A 26,415-nucleotide genomic window follows, 5' to 3' on the forward strand; every position below is an offset into this window, starting at 1 on the left:
CCACTTCGGGGCATCAGCTCATTCTGGGTGGGGATGGGGAGGGCTCTTTTCTTCAGCACATTTTGAGAAAGGCAGGAGGCTTTTTCTAGTTTAGGTTTGTAACGTTTCCAAATATGCTGACTCTATTCCTGCCCTGCCTCCCACGCTCACGCTTCTCTCCTGATCTCTGCGGGTCTGCTTTCTCTCTTTTTGGCCTGAGACCCCAGCTTGACAAGATCCAGAAAGGTCTCCTTCCCGTCAGCCATTCTACAGGATTCCAGCAGGCCCCGCCTCCCGCCCCTGTTGCTAGGCAGATTCCCCTGTTGCTAGGCCACCACTGCTTCTTCCCTGCCTCAAAAAGAGGCAAATTCCTGGTGACCCGCTCAACAGTCCACCCACCCACACACTGACAAAATGAGTGGATCCTAAATACCTAACATATGTGAACCGTTATGCCCAGTGTAGATCAATTCCAAACGGGAGAAGAGGCAGCAAAGCCAGAGGTGTCAGAGATGGAGGTGACCAGTTGTTCCAGGGAAGGTGAGCAGGTTGTCTCCTGGGAGGTTTCTCAGGGGACAGCCATTAACTTGGAGACTTTTCTCTGGTCCAAGATCTGACCCTCAGCCTTATGGGCTCAGAAAACTCATTTTATCTGCAATGAGAAACAGATCCTTGTCTGGTAACAAAAGCATATTAATCAGGCTTGAAAGATTGATGCCTAAAACCAGAATGTGAATTTATTAATTTATAATGAGCAGTCTGTCACATGGATCCAGGAGACTCCTGCAGGCATCACCATCTCTGAGGAGGCAGACTTTTCTGGAAAAGACAGCATCACTGAAGAGTGTTGGAGAGTTAATATGGAAAGGGAGCTATATCTATTTCTACACTTAGATCTATTGTAACATTCTTGCTGTATGTCAGACAAAATGCTACATGTTTTACAGACATAATTTTATCAATTCCTCACATAAGCCATGAGAGGGCGCTACAAGCACTCATCCTCTTTCACGGAAAGAAAGCCGTTCAGGTTAAAAGACTTAACTGAGGTCATCTAGAAGTTGATGTCTATTGTTTCCAGGTGAGAATGAGTCCTGGCATGATCTTTCCATGTTTTAATAGGAGCCAGATGTCAGCATATTTTGGTGAAAAGTCCAGTACCAGAACCAATACCAGAAGGAGAAGCCCATGGTGGGACTAATAGATCCCAGCTACCTGGCAGTGGTGAAGTGGCAAATTTGGGTGAAGGTGAATTGGATAATGGATACTGAGGTGCTGGTGAATCAGCCAGGTGGAGATATTCTCTAAATGATGAGGTGTGTGGAAGCAGAACTCTGCTGAGCCAAGATCTAGAGACAGAAATTAGTGGCATCATCCGGCATATGCCTTTCCTCTTCTGGAGGTTCTCTGAGATCAAAGCTTTGACATTCTTATTGATAGTGGGTAAATATTTGTGCGTTTTAACTCCACTGTGGTATTAGAATGCAGGAAGGTCCTTTGGGCAGGGTAGGCATCTGAATAGGGTAGGACAGGGTACCTGAGAGAATTGCCAGGATTAGGAGTTCAGAGGAGAAAGGTTCCTGGTGTAGCAACTCCCAATGCCATCTTGCCATCAACCCAAGAGGCCCAGCACCTAACCAGACCAAGAGACCAAGATCTTAACTTTAAGGAAAGGTAGAAGGCATTGTTCACTGAACTCTCTGTAAGGGATAGCCTGGAGCCTGTGTAAGAAGGTGACAGAGGAGTGACTTCCTTGGCTGGGGGGCCTGGTAAGGAGCCCCCACCAAAGGGAAATGCAGGCGGGCAGCACAGCCCTGATCGGGGGCTTGATCAAGCCAGCGGCCTAGATGGCAGCATGTCAAACAACTAAGAGCTCCATCAGGCATGGTGATGGTGTTAACCTCTATCTCTGGCTGGAGCGTGAACATCTTTGTTCTGTATCTAAGCCTTACAGAATTGAGGAGTGAGGAGCAAGGAGGTGTAGGTGGCCAGCAAGCTGAAGCTTCCCTCCCTTGCTCCCTCCTTATTCACCTAGTCTTGCAACAAACTTTCCTGGGACTAGATTTGAGTCATTCTGGGAGAAGGAATCCGCAGCTGTCCGTTTCTCTGCTTTTGTAATTTACTTTCTTGGCTTTCCCCCCACGTTCCTAGTGAAGTGTTTTTTGAACAATCTCAGCCTTGTCTGGACGCCTGAGATTTGCCCACATTTGGGCCAAGAGAGTCAAGGGGTTCCAGGGCCCCTGGAAATTTAGCATGGTGGGCCAGCAGCTGTCTCAGCTGGATTTGCAGGAAACAGCTGGTAGAGCCAGGGCAGGGAGAGGTGAAGCCCCGAGAGAGGAAGAGATTGCAAAAGGGAGAGCCATGGGAGCAGCTGCAGTTGCTAAGCTCTTCCCTCCTGGACCCCTCTATCATGGGGGGCCTTCTCAGCTCCAACACTCCCCACCCTGACTTCTCTCAAAAAAAGAAATAAACAAGTTAAAGTGATGCCCCAGAGACCAGAACCAGCAGACATGGACAATATCTGACAGGGAAGCAGACCCAGGGCTCTTACATTAGAGCCCAGGTTTATTCCCAGGCAAAGCTTAACAGCACCCTGGGTGTGATTCAGCTGGTGGGGGTGGGGGAAGGATTATGCCCCAGACACCAGACCGTGACTGTTTGGGCCTGAAATCCAATCAGGGGACTTGGCATTCAATTGAAATAGCAGAAAACTGGAGGAATTTGGGCCTCTTCTGTTAGTTTAGTAAACCGAGAGTCTCTCAGACATGTGTGCACTGCTCTGGCCTGCATCTGATTGGAGACCCTCCTCACCCCTGTCTTCCTGACTTGGATGAACAATGATTTTTTACTTATAGACTCGGAGTTATGTAATAATCAGACAAAGACAATGATTTCCTTGACTTATCGCTGGCTAGCCCTTTGGAAGGAAGGGCTAGAGTGGGAAGATGTCAGAGCCACTCAGAAAGTTTTGTGTGTATGGAGGGGTACCTTCTCCAAACCCACTATCTCAAAGGCTCAGGATTGGTTCTTGGGCAGCAGTGGTTAAATTGAAATCTTGATTCTCTTGGTAACTTGATGGCTTAGTTTAGGCCTCGAGTTGCTGTTCCATGAACTGCCTTGAAATTTAATCACCCAAATTTATTTCCTAGAGTGTTTTTCACCGTCTCCTCCTGTAGGCCCATTAGTCACCATCCCATGACCTGACAGAGTGATTATTAAAGACCCTGTCGTTCCCCTTCACTAGATTTAGGGGTGTTGGTAACTCTGGAGACAAGTTCTAACTTGAGTCACAGTTGGGTGGATTTCCCCCCTGCAATCAGTTGTGAATCTTCCCTGAGGGCATCCTCTTCAGGCTGAGAGAGTAACACTGGGGACCTTCTGTTCTTTCTTCAAAACTAGAGAGATAGTTACCGGGTTCTTCTAGGGCTGGTGTTCTTAGGTTGAGGGTTATATTATCCTTTGCCCGGAGGCACATCACAGACCATCTCCCAGCTTCAATTTCCCTGTTGGTGAAATGGAGATAATGCACAGAACGATGGAAGGGCTGAGCCTGGCATGTAGGCATGTGCCACGTGTTAGCTCTCTTCCCGTCCAGCTGGGATGAGACCCAGGCCTTCCTTCGGGGATCTTGGCAGAGAAATTTTATCAGTCTGATTTGGAAGCATTCTTAAAAAATTTTGTTTCAGACTAATTCTGAAAATGAAATGTTTAGCTATTCCTCCTTCCAATCTATTTCTCTTCTAAGGTAGGAGTTGCAAACTTACATAATCACAGGTGCCAGGCAGGTAATATAAATAAGCTGGCTGGACACCGGGTGGGGGACAGGAGGCCAAGAGCCTGTGAAGAGAAGTTGATGTCTATTGTTTCCAGGTGAGAATGAGTCCTGGAATGATCTTTCCATGTTTTAATAGGAGCCAGATGTCAGCATATTTTGGTGAAAAGTCTCAAATTTAAATGCTTTCAACAAATTAAAACATTTAAAATGTGAAGTTCATGAAATATAGTACGGTTGCCTGGTGGCTAGAGTCACAACCTCTGCTCTTTGCAGGTTCTGGAGAGGGAGTTGTCTCCTCCCTGCAGGACTGGGCATGCCTACTCTCTGCCTGGTTGACCTTTGGAGTTATCTCTGCAGGCCTGCTCCTGTCCTGCAGACATGCTGGACCAGTTAAAGGTTATTCTGTAGAAACCTCAACCAACAAGTCAAAAGATGAGTTTCCTGCTCTTAATAGATAATTTTTATTGGTTTTGCAATAAACGTATGAAATAGAAACAATAGCAATAAACTAGCTCAACAAGAAATCGAAAGGCACAGGCCCCCAAAGCCCTTCCCGCCTCTCCTTAATGAGTCTCTAATTTATAGACCGACTAGCAGGACCACTTTTCTTTTTCCAAGCTTTGCAAACTTTTCCATTTTGGAGGCTTGAGGACTCTGGGGGCTGTGCGCTTGCTTCCACATAGTTGCTGAACAGAAGCCAGGGCAGAGCAGTGCCAGACAAGAGAGGGTGGCACTACTTTGAAGCTTCAGAGTCTGGACTCCACCCTGTTTCTTCTGACTTTGAGGGTCTGCCTCCTTTTAATTTCATATTTATGTGCAGGGCAGAAAGGGAGAGGGACCAGAAGGAAAACTCAGCTGAGATGGCCAAAGGCAGCTTTTTAATGCTGGGCGAGCAGTGACGGGGCGGGGGTGGGGTGGGGTGGTGGTGGCATGGAAAGCATCCAGAGGCCAGGGAAGGGGTCTTTCACTTTTAAACCTCTGCCCTTTATCTTGTGGAAGGTGCAGGATATTTTTAGTCCATGGTGCTAGGCCTTTTCCGAGGCCCTACATGAGCATACCCCTGTCTGCTAAGCAGCACCGGGTGGGGGTGGGGGTGATCTCTGTGTATTTGTGACACTGATGAGACCTCCTTGCTGTTGTTCTCAGTGGCAACTCAAGCAAGCTGGAGGCCCTGGGTCCCTGCCAGCGGGTGTTTACTTGCGGGGTTACTGGCAGTGTCAGATGAGTGATAGCTGGAGTCGGAAGGGCTCGTGCACCATCCGCACATTTCCCCTGAGGCCTGTAGCCCAGAGAACAGGTTATCTGTGTTCCTCATCAAGCTTCAGAGAAAGTGCAGGCCTCCCCAGGGCTCACACCTCAACAGAGTGAGTGAAAAAACAGAATCAAATGGGTTTTCCAGACCTGCCTCTTCAGCGATTGCAGGACCCCAGGGTCTGCATGGGTTGCAAAGACCCTGGCAGGCTGTGGTACAAGGGAGGCACAGAGAGCTTTTGCTTGGAATGTTTGTGATACCACCCCCAGGGCCAGCTGTGCACTCCAACACTGCCCCCTGCCCCTCTTCCCACTGTGCCCCCTGTGAGGAAGGAGCTGTTCGGGAGTCTGTCCTGGGAATTCCCAGCAAGGGGAAGGGCTGCAGACTTCTCCAGGGCCTTAGCTCTCTGTCTCTCCCCTCTCGCTCACCCTCTTTCCCCCCTCCTCAGTGGGCTTGGGGGAAAAGACCGCTGACTTTGCAACCCACAGCCCCTGAAAGTCCCCATCTATGGCTTGCTGTTATGCTTCGAGGACACAGGACTGTGAACTCGAAATTGTCTCGCCTTTGTCACCTCCTGGCAGGTCTTTAGAGCTCGGGGAAACAGCGGAGCGGTACAAATCGCAGCGGCGTGGTAAAGCCCCCCTTACTCCTGATGGGTTGCCTGACTCATATCCGTTTCCCTGGCAAAAAATAAGTTTTTGTTATTGCTGGCTTGGCAGAAGCACGGAAGAGTGCGCGAGGATCTACTGCCCCATGCATCACTGGCCAAATTGCCTGAGAAATCCCAGCTCTAGAACTTTTCATCGTTGGCTGTGATGTACGGAGCAGAACGGCAGCTCCATTTCCCCTGCGTGGGGCTCAGCAACGCTGGCACTCAGCAGACCTGCTCTGCTTGCAACTCCCAGCAAATGTGGCCTCTCCTTCCTCTTCCCCTCCTCTTGGCCCCCTATTCCCCCCAGCCTTTATCCCCCCCATCTGCTCATCAACCCCCTCCCTGCCTCTACCCAGCAGGGCCATAGCTGGAGAATCAGGAGGAGGCCCACCATGTCACTTCCCCATCACTCTGCAGACGATTCCACACTAATGTTCTTTTACTGCTGTGATGCTGCACTAATTAATAAGCATCCTGCACAGAGGCCTTGCCTTGCCTCCCTTCCCCTCTCCTCCTCTGCTCTCCCAGCCCCTCCCTGCCAGACCTCAAGAAGGCCTCATGATATCCTGGCATCTGGCAGCAGAGAAAGGATTTTGCTCCTCTACCTGGGCTGCCTGATATTGCTATGAGAGATAACTGTATACGAACCAATAATCTAGCCTGACAATCCAATTTACTGACCAATAGCGCACAATCCACCATGTCATCGGCTGTGGGGAGGCCCATAAATTAGTTCCTAGTAATTTATTCTGATCAATAGAATGGGCAAAGTCACTTGTCTCTTTAATCAAAGGCCCTCTCAGAGATGTCAGTACAGGCGGCTGTGTGGGAGGGAGCAAGGCTCAGTGAGCAACTGGGCGGTGGGTACGTGGCACCACACCCAGAACCCTGGCTTCAGATTCCAGCAGATGGCACCCCATAATGGGACTGGTGTGGGAGGGCACCTGGGATCTTAGCTACCTATACTTCATTTGGCCACTCTAACCATAAAGCATTGGCCTTCAAACAAGCTAACAGAAGAGATGGCTGGGGTGGTGGTTAGCAAGAGATAGACTTGAGGAGATACTGGACTGGACTCCAGGGACGTCTTGTCCCTTCTGAACGTTTGGAGTCTTCCTTCCTCCTCAGGTCACAGGAGCCCCAGCTGTCCTTGGCCTGGGGCTTCTGTAAAGAGAAGGTACATAGCGTGGTGGGTAAGAGCCAGATTGTTCTGTTTTGAATGCTGATGTCTCCACTGCCTAGATGTGAGGGCTTGGGCAAACTGCTTGCCTCTTCTATGATTTAGTTTCCTCTTCTGTAAAGTGGGGCTAATAGTCATATGCATCTCATGGGGTTATGAAGAGTATTCAATAAATGAATATATGACATATATTAAATTAATACATTAATATGTAAAGCTCTTAGAATGGTACCTGACACACAGTAACTGCTATATTGAGTATTAAAATAAGCAAACACAAAGAGATCAAGGAAGAATGTTGATGTGCCTCTCTCTGAAGATGTGCCAAGTCCTTGAGATGCTCTGCTTCCTGAAAACTTGCTCTTTCTGACCCGCCTTCACGTCTTGTTCTGCCATCCAAAATAAACAGACGAAGGAAGAATCAATTGATGCTATCTCTTTGAAATGACAGTGAAACTCCAAAGGCCTTTGTGCAGGATTCTTCCTCTCCTTCGGGGCCTCAGATAGAGCCAGTGCATTGAAGAGAGTCATTGACTCTGCTTTAGAGAAGACTTGCCTGTTATTAGATAGTGGGGGCAGGGGTGGTGGGGTGGAGTGGGCGGGTGGCCTGTTACCTGCATTGGATTGACCCATGAGAGAGGCAGAGCTCTCTGACACGAGCCAGGTACACAAAGGAAGACATGAGACAATGGTGCCAGGGTCTGTGACTTTGAGTTCCAGTCCCAGCCCTGTCATTCCCTAGCTGTGGGGCTTTGGCCGAGTCACTTCATATCTCTGACTGTGATTCTGTATCCCAGACATGAAGGAGTTGGATAGAACCATCTCAGAAGTCTTGTCCTGGCTCCGACACTCAAATTCTATACAGTCAGTAAGGAGTCTGTTGGCTTCTGACTCCCCTCAATCCTGTGCTCCCCACAATGATCATCTGAAAGTCTCTGAAACTAAGTGCCATAAGGAAATCCAAGATGTCTCAAATATTATAGTCACTAAATGGAACTGAAGTCACTGACAGAACAGAGCCAGTTCCCTGAGAAGAGGAGTTGCTGGGGCCTTGAACCCAACTGAGACAGGGTCCTGGGTGTGCAAGAGGCCAGAGGATTCTGTTCTGTCATCAAGGTCAAGGGCAGGACTTCTGATTCTAAGGAACCTTTGGGGCCTCCTCTGCTCCTTTCACTGGCCCTCAGGGCTGCTTCAGGGTAGAGAACCCCATGTTAAGGGCACAGCCTCATTGAGGCATAGGGGGGAAACTGAGCCAAAATTCCACCTGAAATTCCAGGCTTCAGTGATTGTTCCTGGGTCCCATCCTGGCCTCTTATCTCCTCATAAATGAGCCCCGACATGTGCCCATCTCAGACCCGATGAGCTGGAGGGCTAGGGTATAGCAGTCATTGAGGTGATAGGGCCAGGTTGGAGGCCTGAGGCCGGCCCAGGGCGGCTGCATGGCAGGTGGACACAGTTTCTGGTGAGCAAGAATCTGGCACCCTCTGCTGACCCCGCGGCAGGAGACAGCTGGTCAACCAGGCTGGGGCTGCAGCCACCGGGAGGGGGAGGGGGAGGGGCGGGGCCCAGGACCAGGCGGCAGCTTACTAGTCAAAAGAGCAGCTCCCCTCTCTGAATAGATCATTTTTATTGGTTTTGCAATAAGCTTATGAGACAGGAACAATCGCAATAAACAAACTGAACAAGAAATCGAAAAGATGGGCCCCGAAAGCTGTTACTGAGCCCTTCTCAACCTTCTCTTAATGAGTCTCTAATTTATAACAAAGTCATCAGCCTAGTACCTCCAGGGTTCCCTGGCTCCAGGCTAAGACCCCATGGCTTCTGCCTTGTGTGTGTGTGATCTGTCATCTCTAGGTGCCTGGAACCTGTCTCCAGGAGGGACAGGAGACTCCAGCTAGAGGAATTGATCCAGAGAAGTCTTGGGACAGGCTTGAGACTTCAGTCATGGCTACCTCTGTGAGGATCTGGGACATGTGGTTCTCCCCCACCCTTCACTAGGCCTCTTCAGAATGAATGGGGCTGGCTCTGAAGCCACACGGCCTCCAAACTTCTTCCTCAACCCTCTTCCAAGCCCTAGGCTGCTGATGCAGACACAGAAATTGTGTTCCTTTCAGACTTCCAGGCTCGGGAGGCTAGGACAACTGGCAGCTTCACATTGCATGCTCCTCAGGATTGGCAGCCCTGATGAGGCTGGGGTTTTTCCCTCCTCAAGATTAGAGGCTCCCTTAGGGAAGCCATGTCTCCTCTCCTAAAGGCTTAGTCTCTCTGTGAGGCTAAGAGCTTCCCATCAGACGGTGCTTGTATGAGGCCAGGGCTGTCTCTTTCTTGAGGTGGGGGTTCCCTGGGGAACTGTTGCATCTCCTCCTTTGGACTGCAGCCCCTGGATGAGGGTCGTGTTTCCTTGCCTCAGACTGGGGCTGCAGGTGACAGGGCTACGTCACCTCCACAGACTGGAGCTCCCCTGCACGTTCATTTTTCTACAATTTCTTTTGTCATCAAAGGACCCTGAAGCCTTTTCCCAAAGCAGCTTCCTGTTCTGACACTGGCCCCTGCTCGAGGTACATGTCAGCTCCCTGTGCCTTTCCTGGTTGCTGAGCCTAGAACAGGGCATCCAGGGATCAGACTCACTGTCCCACCAAATATTGGCTGGGTGATTGGTAGAGCTGTATTTCTCCGCAGGGGACCCAGGGCTCCCTTGCGATGCCCGCAATCCTAGAGATGGCCACAAGATGTCAGTGTGAGGCCATGGAAATGGCTCCTGTACTAGGGCTGAGCTCAGAAGGAAAATCAGCGACCAGAAAGGGGTGGGCGGGTGGGAGGGGGGGCAGTCTTGGCAGCCAGCACTGTGCTTTTCTCTCTGTCCCCTCTGCAGGTCCCAACACTAGCCCTCCCACACCTTCTCCCTTAAACTCACAGCAATGCTCCATCTCCTGCTCTGCCTCCAATTCTTTGCTCACGGAAAAGTGGGTTCTCAAGCTCCCTGACATGCAACTCTGGGAAGGATGAGGAGCTTTGTCCCTGCTGCAGGCACCCTTGTTGGGGAGAGCAACGCCTGCAGGTGTGATCCTATGTGTCATCGTGGGTGTGGCCTCAGGCCACCAGGCACTCAAAAGCCGGCGCCTGTGTGTGTGTGTGTGTGTGTATGTGTGTCTTTGCAAGAATTTATATTTGCTACAGTCGTTCAGACCTGGAAGAGGACCTTAGAAATTTCCCAGTCCAATTCTTGTTTCATAGATAAGGAAATACAGGCCCTGAAAGAGCGGGGGCTTAACTTAAGGCCATGTAAGCAAGTCTGTGGCTGGGAGAGCACAGCCACAAAGCTGTCCCTGGGACCCAGGTCTCCTGCCTTCCAGCAGTACATATACGGGTTCCCATCTGGAGTCTCCAGGGCTGTGTGTCTGGTATACTTCTGTCTTAGTGTTTTACTTTCAATGGGTCCTGGGATGCTCCCCTACTGATCGCCAGCTGGCAAGGTTCTGAGCAGAATCAGAAGGCAATGGGGAGGGGGCACTTGATGGGATGAGCACTGGGTGTTATGCTATATGTTGGCAAATTGAACTTCAATTAAAAAAATAAATTAAAAAAAAAGAAGGTAATGGGGAGAAGAGATGGGATGGAAAGGAAGAATGGAAAGGCAGGGATGTATCTATGGGTGTGGGTGCATGTCTCTTTATGCTGCACCATAGCAGCATGTAGATGCCAGTGAATGGGTGTGTCCGAATCTCCATGTGTCAAGTGAATGTCTGTGTCAGAGCCCATGATTCTGGTGTGTGGGCTTGAGTTTGTGTGCATGTTTGTGCCTGTGTGTGCATACATGTCCTAGGACCTGTGTGAGTGACTACTTGGAGTCCAGGCCTCTTAGGGAGGTGTTGGTGCTGCGGGCTGGAGAGTGTGAGTGATGGTGTGTGCCAGCCATTGGCGTGCATGTCAGTGACTCAGGAGCGTGCATCAGTCAGGGGCCATGTGAATGACTGTGGGTGTCAGTGAGGACATGAGTGTGTGTGTATGTGTGAAAGAGAGGCTGCTCTGTCTCCCCACCTCCTTGCCCCCCGCCAGGCTGTCTCCTGTGGCCCCTAGGGGTTCTGTGTCCCCGCCCCAGCAGCAGCGAAATCCTTTATCGGTTGAGGCACCAGCCCCCGTGTAGGGATTTCAAGGTTCCTGTCGGTTCCATCCATCTTCCGGGGCCTCCTGGTATTAGCATTGATCTACAGGGGAAATGGAGAGCGCGCCTGGGTTATTACGCACCCGCCCGCCTTCCCTGGGCCGTGATTGAGTGCACACAGAGAATTTTTGAAACATGGCCACCCTAACTTATTCTGTCTTCCTGCCAATAGCGTGGCGTGGGTCCAAATTACGGGTCGATACCAGCTGATCTTTTTATGTTAAACTGTGATGAAGTCGCTTCTATGTGGAGATGGGATTAAGCCCTGAGCCCTCCTTTAGGGGAGAATTCTTGGGGTGGAGAAGGGGGAATCAAGGAGCGGACGAGGGGAGCAGTCCTTAGGCATGATGGTGGTGGGGATCGGTGGGGTGGGGGGTGGGGGGGCGGGCAGCCTGAGCAAGGCACGTGTACCAGGGCAGTCAGAGCTAGCCACGCGCTGGCCTCAGGCCTCCCTGCCTGATTTCTCCCTTTGTGACCTTTACCACCCTGGGGACCCCTAGGGCCCCCCATCAGACTTTCCATGGTCAGCCAGTCTGGCCCTAGTGAGCCCCTCCCTGTTCCCCTCCAAGGATAGAATTCCATTTCCCTCCAGCCCCCTCCACCCCTCTCCTCCAACCCCCCTCCACACACCTGCACCATCAAACGGGTTTGTCTTTAACCTCCAAACAGGGAACTTTAATTAAAGAGACAGTGACCCCTTTTATGAGTTTGGTCGAGTTGGGTTTCAGGGCCCTTGTCACTAGGGGCTCACATAACGCTAACAAAAGCTTGCAGGCCCCAAGAGGAGCCGGTCTTCTTCGTAGACATTGCAGCAGGGCACAAGGTGGGGATGGGGGGGATGGGGCAGGAGGAGGCATCTTGGGGCTAGGAAATACAGGTGACAGCCTCAGTAAGGTGGTCACTGGGTTGGTGGTTGGGGAAGGGTGAGGGGGCAGACCTGGGTCTGGGGTAGGGGCACTGACTACTGTACCTTTGCAGCATGACGCCCACACCCCCAACCATCTGGGTCCAGCAGTGTGGAATAGCTAGGCTTCCAAGACACACTCGTGCAAACATCCAGGGCTCCTATCCTGTTTGCCTGTTGGCATGTGTGATAAAACCAGAAGTAATTTCCAAGAGAAATAGATAGGCTAGAACTTACTCTAAGAACAGCTGATATTTTTTTACTCACATATTTAAAGGAAAAGTGATTTTATGATAAAACATAATTGCTAATAACTATAATAACACCACTCAACATATGGCATGAAACACAAATGCTGTCCTGAATCTGGAGGTGCAAACACTGCACAACACAACCTACTGCTCAGAAGGGAGCGGTTCCCCACCACCCCCACCCGCAAGAGCTGGATACAGGCCTCCTCTCCACTGCAGTCTCTCTCCCCTCCCCCACTTCCATCTTCCTTCCAGACCCCCAAGGTGGACAACTATTGGGTTAGTGTTAGGAGTCTGAAGGGCCCTTATCTTATGTCTAATCACCTCTTAACTGTTGAATTTTAACTAAGGGCTTCTTTCGGTCCTGTAGGAGATGTTTGCTTGCCCTTTGATCTAGTTCTTTGATATCCTTTGTGAATTCTTGGAGCTGAAGAGGGATGCCCAATCTGTCACACTTATTCATTCAACAAACATCAGGGGCTATTAAAAGGAACCTGTGTGTAATTGATTCTTTCTGAAAGGGTGGATTTTCCCTAAGTGGGGTACACTCCCATTAACCAGAGGCTAAATTGTCAACTATCTGCACAGGAAATTCACCACCGAAATGGTAATCCAGGGTAGTCTCTGATTGAAAACTAGGGGTGATCCCAAACTAGCAAATGTGTGGAGGTGTTACTTAAGGCCAAAACTGAATGAAGATGATCCACAGCAACCCCCCTCCACTTCTGCTGTCACCCCTGGGTCCCTGACTCCTCCTGGTGACACATGTGCTTGTCACATGGGGGCGCTTGGGTGGGATGTAGGGATACCTGAGAGGAGTCATCTGTGACAGGGACACCTGTGAGAGGTCAAATGACCTCCACACAAGGGGGTGAGCGCACAGACCAACATGTGACATCATCATATCCTGGGCCTGCTCACTCCCACGCGTGGGCCTTCCCCGGTACACATGCCTACCCACATGAGTGGTCTGTGTGTGCACGCCTAGAGTGCAGGCACCCACAGAGAGAGGTCACAGCCCCTTCCCTCCTCTCTGGGGGAGGGACCTGGAGGCCAGAGGGGTTGGGGAGTAATTGGTTTTGGCGTTTCCTACCTCTCCTGCCCGGGGAAGCTTTCTCTGTTTCATCTTTAGCCTGATCAATCCTCAGTCATGTGCCTTTCCACATGGGCGCCCCCGGCCCCCCAACTCACCATGCTCTTGGAAACTTCGTTAGTACCATTAATCTGCTGACCCAGGCAAATCACCAACTCTTCCTGCAACTCAGCCTCTCAACTCATCCCCCCTGGACCACCCCCCAGGATCTGCTAATCACCCTCCCTCCCCAGGCTGACCCATTCTCCCCTGCTTCCTCCTGTTCCTGCTTACCCCTTCTGTGTGCCAGCCTCCCCCAGCCCATCACTCCCAGGGATCCTCCTTCCTCCTCATTCCCGTCCACATACTCACTGACTCCCAAGTGTTTACCCACAGGTGAGTACGCACTCGGTAAGGCAGTTAGCCCATGTCTGCCACCAGCACTCCGCAGAACCTGCGGCCTGGTGGTGGGGGATGTGGAGTCTGGCTCTGGCTGTGGGAACTGTACAAGGCACCGTGCTGAGGGCTTCCTGTTTGCCAGGCACTGTGCTAGACACTTCTACCCAGTTTTCTAATCCTCATGACCCAAGAGACAGGCATTATTTCCCCCATTTTAAAGACGAGGGGAATTGAGGCTGGAATGATAAATTACTTTTTTTTTAAAAGATTTTATTTATTCATTCATGAGAGACACAGAGAGAGGCAGAGACACAGGCAGAGGGAGAAGAAGGCACCACACAGAGAGCCTGACGTGGGACTCGACCCAGGGTCCCCAGGATCACGCCCTGGGCCGCAGGCGGCGCCAAACCGCTGCGCCACTGGGGCTGCCCTAAATTACTTTTTTTAAAAAAAGATTTTATTTATTTATCCACGAGGGACACACGCACACACACACACACACACACACACACAGAGGCAGAGACACAGGCAGAGGGAGAAGCAGGCTCCATCCTGGGTCTCCAGGATCAGGCCCTGGGCTGAAGGCGGCGCTAAACCGCTGAGCCACCCGGGCTGCCTGATAAATTACTTAATGAGTAGTAGACACAAGATCGGCATTGACTCAGATCTGCCTGATTCTAAAAACATGTTTTTTCATCTGTATAGAGGGAAGGAGAAGACCAGCCTTGAGCTAGCTTCTAGGTATCTTCCCTAGAAACTTTCTATGTGAAAGAGTCCCTGACATGAGGTTCATCCCAACTTTTTCCTCTGTCAGAGCAAGGTCTTCAGGTTAGGGTGAGTGTGTGTGTGTGTGTGTGTGTGTGTGCGCGCGCGCGCCCTTTTCTCCTTAGCCCAGAAAGCCCCCTGGTGTCCAGGCCCCTATCTGGAGCCCCAGGCTGCACCCTGAGCTAGGGTGCACCCCTCTCAGCTGGCTCCAGGCCTACAGAAGAAGGCCCTGCTCCTTCCGTGGCCTCTGTGGCTGATGTGCTGGGCCCATTGTCCAGTCAGGAACAAAGACTGCGGATTTAAGCTGAGTGACCAGGCGGCTCTGCCAAGCAGAAAAGACCGCCCCCCTCGAAGCTGGGCCCAGCCGGGGGCAGGAGGGGGACCCGAGAGAAAGGGGACAGGGAACCTTTGAAAGTAACTAATTAAAGGGCCTTTGCCTGCCCCCTCCTCCTGGGCGCCTAATCTCTCTAGGGCAGCAGCCAGACAATGTGCCCCTCCACCCTGCCCCCCTCACCGGAGTTTTAAAACAAGAGACAACTTGAAGTTAATGAGCGCCACCTGACGGGGGTCCCCTAATGAGAGGGGGCTGCTGGGAGGCTCACACATTCTCTGGTTCCATGAATAGCTCCCCCCACCCCCTGAGTTTTATTCATCTCAGGCCAGGGGCAGGGGGCAGAAAGGAAGGGGGCCCTGCTCAGTTTGGAGCACGTGGACTGTCCTGCAGTATGGGGGCAGGGGGACCCCGCATGGCCCTCCCCCATGGTTGTGCCCACGTCTGTGGCTGAGCCCCGTCAGGCTGTGGCCTAAGACCTGGGAGGCCCAAGGCCTGGCTGGGTGGCTCAGACCAGCCTGCTTTGTAGGCCCTTGGTCCCTTGGTCTCTTTTCTCAATGTGGCACCAAGGCAGAGGAGGGCTGCTTTGGGGTTGCTGTACTTGGTGGTGGAGGCCAGGGCCAGGAGTCATTTGGGAGGGGGACTGAAAGGCTCTCTTGCATGTTTGGGCAGTCTCCACCATCCTGGCTCTTCCTATCCCTCCCTGGTCCTGGCCTGATCTCTGATTCCTGTATGGCTCCTATTTCTGAAGCTTAGCTCTGATGCTCCCATCCGCCACTTCCCCAGATCTAACTCCCATCCCCCTGCCACCCTCCCTGTTGTCAACAGTGGCTCTTCTCTCAGACTCAGCATCCTCTGTTCCCAGAGCGGGTGGGCAACTTGTCAGCCCCAGAAGACAGGCCTGGCTTCTCCAGTATGCATGTGAGTCTTGCCTCTGTGAGTGTATAACAGCAAACAGGTGTGTAACAGCCTAGGGAGTAGGCCAGTGTGGAAACACTTTTGGGTTATTGGGGAGATGGTGAATGACCCCAACTCTCTGCCTCATACTGGCATTCTGCCCCAAATAACTCTCCCACAGCTCACTGCCATCCTGAAACCCTATCCTAAAGTGCACTGGAGTCCATAGTGGGGCTCTGATGTCAGATGAGGAGTCTGGGAAACAGAGCTCTGAAGCAGCCTGGTCTCTGGTCTCAGGGCCAGACACACCCAGCAAGGGCTCCTCAGAGCAATGTTGCACAATTCCCCCACTACCCCCAAAAGGTGGGAGCTGAGTGGGTAGCATTTGAAGGGCCCAGGGCAGTTTGACATGGAGGGGAGGGAGGGACCAGACATAATAGGGGTCTCCAGCCAGCAGAGAGCCATGGACAGAGGTGACTAATTTCCCAACTACTCATGGTGAAAATATCACATTTCATGCTTTGTTGCCGATTCATAGAAAAATCCTATTAAAACCGGGTGGATTATTTATACAGTTTAAACAAATGATGATCAAAGATTTTACTCGTTTTGAAGACAACCCAGGGTTATGCAGCCTGGCTGGGGGCTTATCCAGAGTGTGGCAGGCAAGTGTGAGGTGCGTGGATGACTTGGTAGGAGGTAGGAGCAGGTGGGGGTAAGTTAGGGGCAGGTTTACATGGCGGGCTTGTGGGGGTGGGGGGGTGGGGAGTTACAGCTGTTCTGTCCAGTAGGGGGCGCCCCTCCCCACGGTGTTGATACCCCCCTGCCTCCACCTAATCAAAGCCCCACAGAAAGGTGATGATTTCAGGTCCCTTTTTGCCTGTTCAAGGACCTGTCAATTCCCTTGAAAGTGTTGTTGGAGGCACTTATTTTTGTGGAGCTGTGATTGTGCGGTACTGGGCTTGGCACCTGGATGCGTGCAAACAGGCATTGCGTGTGACTGCAGGCCAGCCCAGTATCTGCGCATGCGTCAGTGTGCACCTGCGTGGGCTAGTTAGGGTATGCTGCGTGTCTCTGTTGCCTCTATTATTCACCTTCCTCTCAGGGCAGTGCTGAAGGTCTCCCTATTATTATAGGGTACAATAACCTTATTACTCTTGCACAAGCAATGGCATGTGCACCGCACAAACAGATCACACTGTGCAGTGGGCCACTTTTTGAGAGCCACCCTCCCCCATGGCTTAGCTTTAAGTGATGGTAAGTGGTAGGTGGCTGGAAGAGGGATAGGTCCCCTTCTTGGCCTACTGTGGGGGATCCTCGCCTGGAAGGCATTCCCTGAAGCTTTGGCTTCCGCATCCCAATGCTAAAGATACAGGAACTTCCTGAATCCCTGGAGTCCCAGATCCCTTGGGGATATAACCCCCCACAGAGTTCCCCCACCCTGAGGAAGGGTGTGCTAAGTGCTTGAGATCCCTGATTGGAGGTCTGCCTAGAGCTCTGTGGTGAGAACCTGGAGCCCAGCTCAGCCCCAGGAGTTGGCAGAGGGGGTTGGAGGGAGAGGTGGATGGTGCCTGCGGCAGGGACAGAGCGGCCCTGCATCCCGTGCCCTTGCCACCTGTCCCTGCCCACCGGGCCGTCCTGCCTCAGTAGTTTTATTACGCAGAGGGAGATAACGCCCTGGGGGAAGGCAGCCTGTTCTGAAGGGGAATGTACTCCCTTCCACCCATCCCAGCCTCAGGGGCCAGGCCAGGGCCTAGGTGAGTTTCTGGTCTGCTGGATTCTGCGGAGCTAAACTAGGGTTCCCCGGAGAGGCCATGAACAGATCTGGAGGTCCCCATAGGAAAGAGTGGAGGGTGCCTGGATGGCTCAGCAGTTAAACTGTGCTTTCGGCTCAGGGCATGATCCTGGAGTTCAGGGATCGAGTCCCACATCGGTCTCCCTGAGGGGAGCCTGCTTCTCCCTCTGCCTAAGTTTCCACCCCACTCTCTCTGTGTCTCTCATGAATAAATAAATAAAATCTTTGGAAAGAAAAAAAAAAGGAAGTGGTGGAGGGAAAGCAAGAGCGGAAGAAGAGGCAGGGTCAGGCTTCTCTTGGTGGGAGGAAGGGGGAAATTTTGGTAGGGCAGGTTTAGAAACAGTGGGAGATGGGGTTATCTGCCTCCCTGGAGACCTCCCAGCTGGAGTAGGGGAGAGTGGGAGTAACTGAGGGCACCCAGCCTGGAGGGTTATTGCGGTGGGTCAGTGCTGCAAATGCGTCTAAGGGACATGAAATGTCTTCTTTGCCACTTGATTTGCTTATATATTTATTTATTCTTCCTTGAATCTGGTTCCAGCAGTCACATGCATCCCCAAGGCCTATGCAGCTAGCTAAGGAGCAAGACCTGGCCTAGGGAAATTTAATCATCTCATCATGGAGACCCTAGCTTATTATTTGTTTTCCTCCTGGACTCTCTCCTCCCTCCTTCCTTCCCTCCCTCTTTCTTTCATTCTCTCCTTTGCTTCCCCCCCTTCTTCCTTCTTTCTTTCTTTCTTTTTTTTTTTTTTTTTTTTGAGGAAAGAAAACAGGCCACACTGGGGAACCTGCAACAGCAGCCAGTAGAACAATCACATGCGACTGGGGCATCCATCACAGCCTGGTCCTGCAGCAGCCCGCCTGGAGGAGCCGCCACCCTCACCACTACTGCCTTCACCACAGCTTGCACTTTATTAGAATTTATACGTTGCCCCGATTGAGGGGGAAAATAATTAACACCCCTACAAATATATCGTAAACAAAATATTTATTAGAAATAAATAACTCATTTATTTTACATATTTCATTTCAACAATAACATTACCCAATTTATCATTTAACATTTTTGCAAGACAACTTAACGACTACTTATTAGCATTTCCATTTTTCACCCGCGCACCATAAAGCACGGGCGCTCCCCAAATGGCCTGGCACAAGCCGAGCCAGGAGCTCAGAGGACCCTGGGGAAGGCTGTGGACCCCCTGGATCTCCCTCTTTTATGCACATGAACATGTGCAGGACCAACATCCCATAACCAGTACATGTAGTCACTTTCAAACATAGACGCTTTCTTCTCATATAAATCCACTCAGCTGCCTACCCCCTGCAGACACCCCCAGAAAAGAAACATACAGGCATGCAAAGTGATTCCCTGCCTGATTCCAAATATTCATGCTGATAGTGTCCTCCAACATCCACATGTCCACATGTCCACAGACTTCCCGTGGCCCACACCCGGTTACACACAGATACAATCACTGGCCCTGCACTCGTGCTAACCAGATCTCACATTTGGGCTTAATAGGCAGGAGTCAGCACCTTTTCCTTCTTCTTCCACAAGGAGTAGGGTGGGCTAGAAGCTCTGGGTGGGATCTGAGGCCCCTCTAGCTGCCACCTGTGGCTCTCTGGCCTCCTCATATGCCCCTCTTCTATTTCCTCTGATCAGCAAGCATTTCCTGGGATGACTATTCATTTTCACTCCAAACTTTTGTCTGTTGGGGAGGGAGTGTCACCCTGCAGAGCCCGGCTGGGTCTCTTCATGCTCCAACCCCAGTATGTATTCTGGGGAGGAAGTGTGTTCTCTGGGCCTCGGCTCCTTGGGCTCTGAGCTGTGAGTTCAGGGCCGGACTCTGGGAGATGAAGAGTTTGGATCTGGGTGAAATGAGGTTGAACTCTGTGTTGGCATTCAGTGCATTTGAGTCCCTTCTCCGCTCAGGATCACGGCCCAGCTTCACTCCTTCCTTCCCCTGGCAAACACTTTCTCTGGCCTTCTGGAAGAACGAAGCCAGTGGGGGAGCCAATACCACAGGTGACGGTTGGAGTGGGAGACATTCCCCCAGCCTCCCAGCCCCTAGCAGTGACCAGGTATCTGGTGATGCCAGAGGGTGTCCCTAACTGTTTATGAAATCAAACTGTAGCCCCCCTCAACTCCATCCTGAAACGCTACTATTCCTAGAGTGTCTGCGTGTCTGTGTGCAGAGATGAGCTGAGGGAACAGATGGGGGCACACCCCTCGAGGACACACATGGATGCACATAGATGTGCACACGTGTGTGTCACTCTGTGTGAATTCTACCCAGGCTGACTCACAGCCCCACGCCCTGGCACCAGTCACAACATCTGGGAGATTAGGGTCTGTTTGGGTGCTGAGGGCCAAGGCCGGGACATTGCTCTTCCAGTGCAGAGCCTCTCTGCCGTCTCTCTGGGAGGTGGAGGTGGGATCCTGGTATCTGGGGGGCCTGGGGCCCCAGGGATGGGGCAAAGGGGCTCTTCGGAATCAGCCTAGCCAGCAGCTGGGGGCAGGGCCCTGGGGGAGCACTCACAATGGCTGGAGGTTGGAGGGTCTGAAACTGGAGACTTTAATAAAAGCCACTGACAGCAAATAAAGCTGCCAGGGGAGTCCCATTACCCACAACAAGGACCCTTTGTGAGCTCCACAGGGCTGAGCTGACCCTTCTCCACTGGCCTGGCCTCATACTCACCCGCCCTGGGCCCCATCGCACTGCCCGGAGGCTCCAGAGCCCCCCCTCCGCAACACGGCACCATCCAGCTCAGGGTGCCTCCCATGCCGAGGCCGAGTGAGCCCTGCTTGAGCTTCCCACAGACTGCAAGTTCTTCTCCAGGCCTACTCCTAATATCTCTCGCGTCTGATGCCCCTTGCCTTTGGTCGCTTTGTCCTCTTAACAAGCATTCAGTCACTCCACTGCAGGAGCACGTCCTGTTCAATGAGTGGGGAAATTGACCATGGTGCGGGCTCCACCCACCCCAGTCCCGAGCTGAGGCAGGGGATGGAAATCCGTGGCTGTCCTGACCCCGATACCGACCCTAGCATGGTTCTTAACCTGGAGACTGCACTGTCCCTCTCTGGAGCCTCGTGCTGACCCCAGCACTGATGGGCCAGAAAGGCTGCTGCTACACCAGGGTTGGGAAGACCTGGCTTAAGTCCTGGAAGGGACACTGAGCAGCTGTTTGACCCATTTCTCCTCTTGAGCCTCAGTTTCCTTATCCTAAAGTGAGGCTGATTTAAAAGGGCTCCTAGGAGGATTTGTGACCTGATAGGTATAACACTTATAAACTTTAAATCACCCCACAAGTGAGGGCCGTTATAACTACTTACCTCAGCCTCAGTATGAAACCAAATTGTGCCTTGAACATCAATCTTCACACAGATTCTCAGTCCTGCTCTGTATCCTGTGCTGATGACAATATTACTAAGGATATAAGAAGCCGTTCAATGAAAAATTGAAGAAAAAAGGAATGGAACATACTCTAATACCTGACTTCAGCTAAAAAGCCAACTGATTGGTGGAGGGTTTTGGGGAGCCACGTGGGAAATAGAAAAGTTGGGGTCAGAGCACTGACCTGGAGTTTGGGGACACTTTGGGAAGATGGGAAAAAAGGGGTTCAAGGCAGTTGGAGGTCTCTGAAGCAGAGTTAGGGTGTGCAGAGAGAAAGTTTTGAGGTTGGAAAAGGTGCAACCCATGAGATTTGGAGTTGCTGCTTTAAGGGTGAGGTGGGGCCTAAATGGGGGTTGGAAGATGGGGGTCCGGCAGGAGGGGATTCTGGTGCAGGGCGGGGAGGGAGATTAAGAGGCGCTCTCAATTGCCTTAATGGGCTCTAAGAGGCGGGATCCTATTACAGCTCGGGGTGCCCCGGGGTGCCTTGCTGGGAAGACAAGCTAATCTGCCATGCAAATTAAATCCTGCCTCAAGACGCAAGGCCTGCTTAATGTGATCCATTACACAGTTTACTTGTTTATATCTAATATTGGAACAGGCAGCCCGGGCGGGCGGCAGCGGCAGGCGGAGCGGCCCAAAAGCAGGAGAGTAAATTACCAGCAAAATGAGCTTTTCCATCCTCAGCGCCGCCGCCACCAACGCGCCTCCCTGGCCCTCCGCGGCCTCGCGCCCCCTCCCACCCGCCGCCCGCAGCGTCCCCTCGCTCTTCTGCTGCCCGCTCTCTCCCTCTTGGTCAAGTCTCCTGCTTCTCTTTGTCTTTGTCTCTGTCTTTCCGTCCTCTCCCCGGTGTCTCTGCCTCTCTCTGTTTCTTCATCTCCTTCTCCCCGTCTTCCTCTCTGCCTCAGTCTTCTCCTGAGTCTTCCTGGATGTTTCTTTCTCCCTTCTTGGGCTTCTGTTGCTCACTTGTCTCCTCCTGCCAGAGGGACGGGGACCTGGAGCAAATGCCGGCTGGATGCGTGATGCTGTGTGGGGCCTTGGACTGTGAAGCCAGGCTCGGGATGCCCCCCAGTGTGCTTGTCCCGGAGAGCCCTGGAAGAGGCTGCGCCTAGGAATGCTTGGCCTGCCCCTCAGTGAACTGCAGAGCTACTGCTTTGCCAGCAACACTGTCCCTGGTTGTGATGTTATTTGCGTGAGTGACCTTGAGGTGTTTGCTTATGTGGGAAGCATCACTGTGCCCCCCTGTTTGTATGTGTGTGTGGCTATGAGGGTGTATGCGCGGGTGTGGATATGACCTGTGCGTGCGTGTGTGGGGGTTTGGGGTAGTGTTTTAACAAACCCTGGGAGAGTTCCTCGCCCTCTGCCCAGCACACCCTCGGGCAGGGCTTCCTCCTCCTGCCGCTCTGGGTTAGCCGCATAGGTGGCATGAGGATTCCCTGGCTTTCCTCATGCTTCTTGACCCGCAGGCCACTCTCCTTTTAGCTCCCGAACAGCCCTGAGGCTTTCATTGCCCCCAGGATCATCTCACTGTCCTCTGTGGAGTCCCTGGGGTCTCCGTGTTTTTCCCTGCTATGTCCCTGTCCAGGCCCTTACCCCTACTCTGACCTGTACCTCTCTGGTTGGGCATCCCTGAGGTCTGAGCCTACATTCGCAGGGGAGCCAAAGGCCAACAGAGCCAGAGGCAGGCAGAACAAGAAGGAGAGATGAGAGAGACACCCAGAGACACTATGGCAGAGGCGAGATTGAGCAGAGGTGGTGGACAAGCGAGACAAGCAGAGAGATCACAGCCACTGACACAGGTCAGGGGCCAAACAGTATGGGCCTTACTGGGAGGGACAGCCTATGCTCACAGACACCACAGGCCTAGTTTTGAGGGGCCATTCCAGACTCTGAAGCTGCTTGAGGAGCTCTAAAGGGCTGTGGGAAGGGGGGCTCTCCATCCTCTGGGCTTGATGAGGCCCTGCCCCGGGGCCTCCTGCTGAGGAGGAGACATGAGTAACTCCAGCCTAAGCCTCGGGACCCCTGGTCTGTGTCTGCGGTCTCAAGGGGAGCCAGCCCACTCCACCAGGCTCTGAGAGCCTCGGGCCCCAGGGCAGACATGGGGCAGAGGGCAAGAAAGCGCCCACGGCCACCACTGTGCCCAGCTGCTGCTCTCACGCCTGCCCCTACATCCGCACTTGCTCATATGTGCCACGTGCCAGGCTGGAGGCTTGCCAGTGAGTCTCCCCTGGCTTTGGTCCATGTTCCTGTACCAGGGCTCTGGTCACATTCTTTAGACCCAGGGCTCCTGGCTCCCTAATCTCCTGCTGCCCCAGGGCCTTGTCCCCCTCAGGCCAGTGAGTGAGCCTGATCCCTATTCTATCCCTTAGCCCCCCGGGACTCCTGGCCTCACAATCCCTCCTGGTCCCCAAGAACCCTGAAGGCCCCATCTCTCCAACTTTCAGGCACATGTCTTCCTGTCCCTGACCCTTGGCTCCGGTTGTAGGGGGGTGGGGGGATCCTGATGGGTTGGGGGGGTAGGAGAGAAGGTGTGAGTCTGTGTGTCTGTGTGGAATGGGGGCTGTTTGGATAAACAGATGGCAACAAATGGCATAAAATTATATACCCATAATGTCAGTTCATAACATTTTGTTCGACATACTTGATTTAATCGCTTAGCTGACGATTTGGCTTTTGGGCCCATATGGTGGGGAATGAAGCTGCGTGGCACCCGCTCCAATCTGGCTCTTTTATCACCGAGGCTGGGGGGGGCGGGGATGGGGGGGTCGGAGAGGGGGAAGAGAAGGGGATGCAGATGGAAAGAGAATGAGCTGACAGGAGGGGAGCCAGGGAGGGGGTGACTATAGGGACTGAAGGGGACCGGACCCTGGCAGGGTGCAGGAGGATGGCTGGAGACAGTGTGGGCAAGGCCTGAGTCAATGGGGACAAGCCTGTCCCTGAGAGACCTGGACCTGCAGCAGCCCCGAGGCTGACCTCCTTGGGTCCTCTCAGGTGGTGGCCATAGATTTGTCTCACAGTAGCCTGAGAGTGTCTCTTTCTCTTCAAAAGCAAGACCTAGACACCCAGCTCTTAATCTCTGGGGTTATACCCAATCTTTTGCCAAATTGGGTAATTTGAGTGCTTGCACGTATGTGCACACATGTATGCCTGCTTGCTAATGTGGGAACTGAGCGAGGGGCTGTGAGATCCCTTGGGAGATGGGTTACGTCTGTGAGGATTGCCTAACTTTCACTTTGAGCAACTGGGAGAGCAGTGAATGAGTATTGGTGGCCCTTTGTGACTGAGTGAGTCTCACTGAGTGTGGTGTCTGAGTGGGCCTTGGGACTTGTTGGAGTGTGAGTGACTGAGACGTGACAATGAGGGTGTGAGGGTGTGATGACGTGTGACCATAGAGGAGAGCATGATGCATGTTAGATTGATCTGTGGGGAGTTGTGTGGGTGTGGTTTAGTGTGGGAATGGTTCAGATAGGCTGTGGTACACAGTAGGTGCCCAAGTAGTGATGCTGAATATGTCCATCCAGCCACCTCACAGTGGTGCGTTCTAAGCGTGCATACTGGGCTGTGGAATGGTGTGTGTGCACGCACTCCTTGGCCACTTCCGGGGGCTACCCACACACCTCTGCCTGCTTGCCTGTGACCACTCCTCCAGCAGGTCCATCCTGCACTCTCTGCAAATCAAAGGCTCTGCAGAGCGCCCCTCTCAAGTCCTCTGGCTGTTGCCCTGAGTCCTTGGTCATCAGAACTCTGCTGGGTGCTCAAAGAAGAGATCCAGGGGCTTCTCCAGAGAGATACCCGCTTCTGATCACTGGTCTGGCTCCCAAATGCCCCAGTCCACCCCTCCTCCTGGTCTCGGAGCTGTGCCAGCCCCCCAAGCGCCGCGAATCTGGGCCCCAATCAGTGCCCATCACTCACGTCGCAGGCTCATCTCCCCCCTGCTGGGTGTGCCCGCCAGCTCTGGAAACCAGTGGGAAGCCAGCCTAGGAGCACCTGCAGGAGACTAGGAACCAGCTCTCCTCTCCCGCCCCCCTGGGGCCCTATGCCCCCAACCCCAGAGTTAGCTTTGTGTGCTCCGAAGTTCCTGGGTTGTGCTTGGGGTCTTGCTGCCCATCTGCCCTTCCCGTGTCTCTGCTGCTGTCTCTCTCTATCTCTGTCTCTTCCCCTTGTCTTCATGAGTACCACCTTTCCTCTGCTACTCTCCTGGTCTTTGCCTTTCTTCTGCATCCCTGCTCCTCTCTGCCTACCATTTTTTTCAACTGGTACCTCTGGCCATTCCCCTGAGGGCCTATGATGGTGGAGATCAGGGCTGGGCTAAGGCTGGGGCCTAGGCCCCTAGAGTGGTCTTCTCCATTTGGGAAGTTCTATTACTACACTTTCCCTTCATGGCAAGGAGATAGGAGTCCTGGCTGGTGGCAGTGGTGGGTGCTTGAGTCTGTGACAGGGCTCTAATCAGGGGTGGGCATGCTGGCTGCTCTTCACATCTCCTAGATCAAGTGCTCCCAACACTCTTACTCTCCATGGAATGCTGTGGTTGGATCAAATCCTGAGCTCCTTCCCAGGTCATTTGGTCATTCATTCATTCATTCATTCATTCAATAATCATGTCACTCATTTGACCTGCCAAGTATTGTGCTAATCAATATGAGCAAGAATTTGCCCTCAAGGGCTTCCCTCTCTTGAGGGAGACAGGTGTGAAAACAAATAAGGATGCTGGTGTTTTAGGGAGTGGGAGCAAGGGCCCAGTGAGGCCCTGAGGAGGTTGAATTCTATGGGCAGGGGTGTGGAAGCCAGGGGAGAAACATTATAGGCAGGGGCGTTCTCAGCTGCAATAAAATCATTTTTCTTTTCTACTTACAAAAATAATACTTGCTCAATCCAGAATGCCAAAAAGACACAAAAAAACTCAAAGGAAAACAGAAATAAAAGAGTCTCTAAAGAAAATTGCAGAGTCTCGAGAGATGAGTGGAGTTTTACCAAGGGAATGATGTGGTGATGAGGACGCTGTGGGGGAGGGTGCTGGAGAAGGCATCCCCAGCAGAGGTGGGGGCAGGAGTCAAGGCACCCTAACATGAATTTGGGATGTTTGAGAGCTATGGCTGAAGCCTGGGGGTTCCAGAGGCTGGTTGAGGGTTTTGGCCCTTGTTCTTTGGGCAATGAAGAGCCACCCTGGAGAGTAATGAACAGGTGAATGGTGTGATCATATTTCCCATTTTAGAACAATTATTCTGGAGGATGGATTGGAGACAGGGAGACCAGTTAGGAAATCAGTGCAGTAGTCTGAGAGAGGCAATGTGAGGTGATGACTAGAATGTTACTGTGGGAAAAGGGAGATGGAAACCATTGGGAAGACAGAATGACTGGGACCAGTTTGATGTGGTGAGGCTGGAAGAGATGGAGGAGCCACCAGGCCTTTGGCTTGGTCACTGGTGTGGCTGGGGATGTCATTCACTGAGATAGGAAACTTGGAAGAGGAGCAGGATTGGGGAGGGGGTGGCAGAAGGGCTGAGTTTTGGGTTTGGACATAGTGAGTGTGAGATGGAATTATCCAAGTGGAAATGTTTAGTTGACAGTGGAACACAAGGGTCTAGAGCTTGGGGTTACAGATTTGGAAG

General features: G+C 52.4%; 1 long non-coding RNA gene across 8 annotated transcripts in view; it reads left to right on the forward strand.

Moving 5' to 3' along the window:
- Positions 1–305: 305 nt before the first annotated feature.
- LOC140620993 (uncharacterized) overlaps positions 306–26,415 on the forward strand; it is a 72,331-nt gene continuing 46,221 nt past the window's right edge. Inside the window, exons 1-4 of one of the 8 annotated variants that reach the window (XR_012020723.1) lie at positions 306–519; positions 1,102–1,227; positions 15,551–15,643; positions 20,801–21,064. This is a non-coding gene — a long non-coding RNA (uncharacterized lncRNA). Of the gene's footprint in view, positions 520–1,101; positions 1,296–4,027; positions 4,645–15,550; positions 15,644–18,172; positions 18,472–20,800; positions 21,065–26,415 lie in introns of those variants that run through there. The other 7 variants (XR_012020719.1, XR_012020718.1, XR_012020716.1 and 4 more) reach the window with 7 other exon arrangements.

Source organism: Canis lupus, chromosome 29 (assembly GCF_048164855.1).
Source record: "Canis lupus baileyi chromosome 29, mCanLup2.hap1, whole genome shotgun sequence".
NCBI classification, from domain to species: domain Eukaryota; kingdom Metazoa; phylum Chordata; class Mammalia; order Carnivora; family Canidae; genus Canis; species Canis lupus.